Source organism: Oxyura jamaicensis, chromosome 5 (genome assembly GCF_011077185.1).
Source record: "Oxyura jamaicensis isolate SHBP4307 breed ruddy duck chromosome 5, BPBGC_Ojam_1.0, whole genome shotgun sequence".
In the NCBI taxonomy this organism is placed as follows: domain Eukaryota; kingdom Metazoa; phylum Chordata; class Aves; order Anseriformes; family Anatidae; genus Oxyura; species Oxyura jamaicensis.
In genome coordinates, this window is record NC_048897.1 from 63,451,368 (window position 1) to 63,457,383 (window position 6,016).

Sequence of the window (6,016 nt, forward strand, 5' to 3'; positions counted from 1 at the left end):
TTAACTATGGGGTTGCTATTCTGACCAGACTAGAGCACTCGCTAGCCTCAGTGGCTCCTCATCTCCAGATGACTTTTCCTTCTCCTGTTTTCAAAACTGTCTTCCTAAATACAGGTTAGATAAAAAGTATTTGTGGCTCCCCTGGGAAGGATGAGGAAAGGTCGGGATTTACATGGTGATATTTACTACTACAAATTCTGTAATGACCATTTCAGAAACTTCATTCAGTAGTTCTCATCTAACTATGTACCCATGCACCATTTATGATTTCCCAGCAGCTTTAGGTAATTTTTTCTTTCATTACCCAACCAACTACAAATTACTCTTTGTAAAATTCTTTCTGAAAAGCTGTGTAAGCTTGGCCTTCAAGGATTAGTTGCAAGAAGGAATGCATTACCTTATACTCAAATTAGTATAATAGGAAATGTCAGGATGACTAATAACTACACCATCAGACAATATGCTTCTTTCCATACAAATAGTGTAGACAGATGCCCAGGCCAGGCCTATGGGAGCTGGAGCTGTGGGACCCTTTGAATTGATGGCAAGATGACCACTAGATAATTTGGAAGCAGTAACATCACAGGGGACAAGGGCAAGGCCTGTCTGTGAAAGGAGATTCCAAGCCACACACAGGTAGGGAAGGTCTGGTTGGGCTGCCGTGGGGTGTGGTGGGACAAACTGACGTCAGGAATGGTGTTTGTGTGTCCATCTTGGTGATGGGAGAAGTCCTACTTAGAAATCATTCATTTTTGAAAGAAGGAAGTCTGGCTCCCTCCTCTCCCTGTAGAATTCACCTGTGGAGTCATTTTGGTGAGATAAAGAAATGTTTGTGAATAGCCTTGTGCAACAGATCTCATGGCAGGTGGTGCTTTTAAGTACTTTGAAATATTCCTTAGATGTAGATTTTGAGCATCATCAAAAGGAAACCTCTAAAAGTACTTAGGTGGTTAGGATAAATATTAAGGTGCCTTTTATTGTTATTACCATTATTATTATTACTATTATTTTGTTATTACTATTACTAGTATTATTTAGGTTGTCTGGATAAGTATTGAGATTTCCCAGAATATTTATCCACCTAAAAACATTGAAATCAAAGGGAATTAGACACTTAAGTACAGTGAAGGATAAAAACCACTTATGCCCATCTTCAAGCATCTAAATACCATTAGAAACCTGGGGCAAGGTGAAGAGAAGGAATAAAATATGGCATTTACATATTAAGTAGGCTAATAAGTGCTCAGAAACCTGAAATTTTGATGAATCAAGAAAAAGAGATTCCATGGGAATTTGAATAGGATTTTTCTCCTTTTTTTTTTTTTTTTTTTTTTTTTTTTTTTTTTTTTCCCCCACCAGGAAATGCCTGTAACACTACAAAATTTGTAGTGCAAATTATTTTTTAAAAGCCCAGCCACCCAACTGGTATTCACAGTAATTTGTTTCAATCAGTGGTGCTAAGAAGTAGTGCTATCAGTAGAAGGAATAGGCTGCTGTGCTTATATTGTTTGCTCTAAAGCAGGACAAGAGCCACACCGTTTTGATGTTAGTGATTTCATCAATGGAAGAAATATACAGCCCTGGACTCTGGTCATGCAATTTTAAAAAGCTCTCAGTTCACCTTTAGAAATAAGCATTCAGAATTGTCTGAAATTATATATTTCCACTCTCTGTACTATTTTAACTCAGTTGGGCTCTGAAACCATAGTCCATGTCCTGGCTTCCTCTTGACTCAATTATTATAATTCATTATTAAACTGTTATTTGTTTTCATTCTTTACACTGTGTGCTGCTTTACAAAGCTCAGCAGCTAGATTTATAATATGGAAGCTCTTTTCCATTACATTACAGCTTACCCATAGTATTTTTGTTGGCATGTTCAACAACGCACTGATTTGGGTATTTAATTCATTGCACACTATAGATTAACCCAAATCTATGTACTGCTTTTAAGCATTTCCTAAGATTAGTAGTTTTCCTAACCTGAACTGCAATCCAAATACAAAGTTTTAAAATGATTTCTGTGCTTGTAACCAAAATGCTGTATCCAAGCATTGTCGAACTTTGACACTCATTCCAAGTCCAAAATGGGCTCTGAATCTAATGTTTGCAAAGTCCATCTTGTTTTCACCTGCCAATTAATTACTCCAAGAATAAGTAAACTACTCTATTAACCCTGTAACTTTGGATACTATTTCATCTCTTGGAGACTTAAAAGCATCATCTGTATGGATGTGATGAGAAATGTAAGTTACATGTCCTGAACCCAGCACAACTAATGGCAAAGAGGAAGGGAACTACAGCTCTTCTGTTAGCTTCCCTAATGACCTCCACTATTGGTGGTCTCATTAATGAAGGTAAAAGTGGTTCCTATATGTATGCCACAATGCAGCCTCCATCTTACCTCTAAGTATGTTCACACTTGTCTCCTCGCAACTCTCAATAGGACTTGCACTCAAATATGTTACTGACAAGTACAAAACTTGGTAGTACTACAGACCTTTATTCTCTAGTTGCATATTCTACCCTTCCTTACCTTATTCCATCCATTGTTAAACTAATCCCATTTCCTCACTGCCATCTCCTATTTCTGCTACTTCTCCCAACTACAGTCACCCTTGTTCTCCAAGGGCTTTCCCCTTAGCTGTTCTTTCTGTCCTACTTATTCCTTTATTTCTGCAGGTTTCCCTTTCTCCATTTTATCCTTTTTATTTTTACTTTCTTTTTATCCTTCCTGCCTTCCTTCAGTAAAAACAAATATTTCTCTCACACTCCCTTCTCTCATCTTTTCTGTGTCTCTTCTCTTTATTCAGCCTCTCTCCTTGAAGTCTTTTGATTGGTGTCCTTCTCTTGAATCTCATGCTTTCTCTGTCTTACTCTATGTTCCCCTATTCCACACTTGTAATTCTCCTTTCTAGCCAAGATAAGCATTTGTCCCTAGGAAATGCCCCTGTCCAGACTTGTCCCTATGTCTCTTTGTTTACTTCAGCTTTTGTAATTCTCAGAGCACCTGTGTGCCTGATGAAGCCATTCATCAATAAATACTGAGCAGGCAGCTCATCAGAGCAAGCTTAATGTGTGTGAATGTGCCTCCAATGTCCCTTCCTCCTTCATCCACAGAACCTCCAAAGAAGCCTACACTTCAACAAAGGCAGGGGCTGGACGATACTGATGCTGTCTTCCTGCAGTCCTCACCTTCTGTCAAAATACGCAGACCTCGATCTCCCCAGTACACAATTTCTTTCTGTTAGAAATTCACTGTGATTCCGGGTATATATTTTTTGAAGTTTGTCAGTCAGTGTGATAAGGTACGACATCACAGCCCATAGGATATATGAGCCTCTTGCAAGAAAGATCAATACTTGTCAGAGTTTCCCTTTCTTAGTTTTCAGAAGTTTTTTTTTTTTTTTTTTTTTTTTTTTTTTTTTTTTTTTTTTTTTCCGGAGCTCACTGGCCTACAGGCCTATGCTCAACAAATATCATGATTTAGTCACTTTGCTGTCTGTCTTGGCCTCAGTTTTTGTAGTTTAATCATGATAGTTACCTGTGAGCAAAATGCTATCAGGAAAGGATTTCTGCCTTGAATTGGAAACTGGATGGTGGATGAACATTGTGTTAATGGAAGACCCCTAGTCTTCCCTGAGCACCTCCCTGCCTGTGAAGAATATCAGTGTACAGAATTTGAGTCTGAGACATAATCAGAATTTTGTGAGCTTTCCCTGCTGCTTGCAGTTAACAAAATGTGCAGGCAGCAGGTAAATTTAATTATTCTTCTTGAAAGGTCTGAGTGGCAGAAGATCTACTGAGCTGTTGGTCTGCAGTTACAGCCAAACAGCTACAAACTGGTTTATGTTTCATTTATGTTTATCCACAACCATGGGTGTAGAAACAAACTTTTTTTTTTTTTTTTTTTTTTTTTTTTTTTTTTTCCTTTAGAGCATAATTCCACAATTTTTTCATCTGTCATTTGTGAGAGCTACTATAGGTAAGAAGTTTTCAAACTCTATCTATTCATTTTCCAAAAAGTTGCCGTTCTACCTCTCTGTGCACAGAACTATGATACTTTTTGGGCCCTGCACAGGCATAAAAGTTAGAGTCGGTATTCTTGGCACTTTCTCTACAAGCCTCATGGAAAAAAAATGCCCATTTCATGTAAAGTGGTTCCACATTTCTGTACATACAATGAACATAGTAGAATGAGTTTAATCTCTAGTTTAAGTCTACTGACATATGGTTAAAAATCAATGGTATACAGCTCAGGAGGTGATGTTTTTCCCTGTTTTTCTGCTCCAGCATTGGAAAAGAGTTGGTAAACTTTGGGTGCACTTAAAAGATTATGGCTTTAATATAGACATCTGCACAGTGGTTGAATTTCACAAATTATGCAGGCACTTAGACACCTACTAGACAATAGTATTGGAGCAGTTTGAAAAGGAGAAGGGGAAGAAAAAAAACAAATTTGTGTGTGTGTGAGGGGGTTCCTTGTAGCCTGCTTTCAAAAATTTTTTTTTTTTTTTCAGCCAGTGTGGAATGGTGGAGGGAAAAATATCCTAAAATATATTCCTTCTCCCATTTTTTCCAATCTTTTGGCCAACGCTTTCTCAGACTTTGGCTCAATTTGATATTATTGGTTGTTTCATGCTGTTTCTGTAGGGTTGAGTTTGAATAGATTAGATAGCATTAGCGTGGTCAGTGGGGACATTCCATCATCGGGCACTGCCCATCACACACTCTCAGTGCCTGGTCCACAAAGGTGAAAAAACAAACAAACAAAAAAAACAATTGCAGCCTCTATGTGAACTGCAATGTGAGCTTTAAGTGACTTTTTTCAAGAGTCAGTCATGGGCTAAAATGGCGGCTGTTATCAGCATGGCCGCCCTACGAGATTGGTACTGGGGAAGCACAAAGAAAGGCATGTTTCCAGTATTTTCAGAGACACACTTGGCATCTTTTCGTAATGTCATACACAAGCAATATAAAGCGTTCTTATTGTGAATTCTGCCAGCCCCCATCCGAGCGTGTCCTGAGGTTACACATGATGTGTAATGCTGTCTGATAACATCAACATGGGGTGCTTCTGAGGTTGTAATGCGATTTTCCTGACATTTCCAAAAGTGGGAGCCCTGCCGGGCCAACTTTCAAAGGTGGATAGAAATGTATGTTTGCACATCAAAGTAGGCAATTATTTGACAAACAGGCACTGAGGTGTCCAGTTATCCCTTTTGCTTATGCAAATACAAGTTTTCACAAGCACAACAGCTGTGCCTGCACTGTGATTATTTCCATAAGGTAAGAAATTGTTAGCTGAAGGAGATGTGCCCTGTAATAATGCTCGGGAGTGTTTCTGGGGAATGGTTTGTCAGATGCAAGAAGGGTAAAATAGGCTAACAGCACTTAGGCTCACCAATTCGAGCGGTGCAAAACTTGCAGCATGAAACCCGAAGCTGGGGCCAGTTTTGTGAGAAAGGTCAAGCCCTGTGGGCTACTGTGCCATACTGTGTCCACATCGATTTGGGTTGTGATGCGTACAAAGCTCTTTCGCTCTGCCCCTGCTCAGGGCTCTGATGGGCCCAGGGATGCCGCAGGTGGCCGTCTGGAACATGCCTGCCTTTCCAGGGACCGGCAGGGGTTTGGCCGTACGGGGCTCTGCAGTCGTGGCTGTGCATGGTAGACCCCCCACCCACAGGGGCCCAGAGCGCGGCTAACTCCCGCCGGCTCATCGCAGACCCCTATTGCAACACCCTACTGCAACTCTGCTGCAGAACACTGAGCCCCCCGTTGCTGAGCCCCCCGTTGCGGCCCCACTGCTGAACACTGGAGACCCCGTTACAGAGCACCGCACACGCCATCGCTCAACGTTGCACACCCCCCACCACCCCAGTGCGCGGCGCGGCACCCCCACCGCGCGGGCCTGCGATTCCCGGCCCAGCCGCTACCGCGCCCCCCCCCCCCCCCCCCCCGCCGCGGGCTCCCCTATGAGGTCAGCGCGGCGCGGAGGCCCCGCCCGCCACCCCGC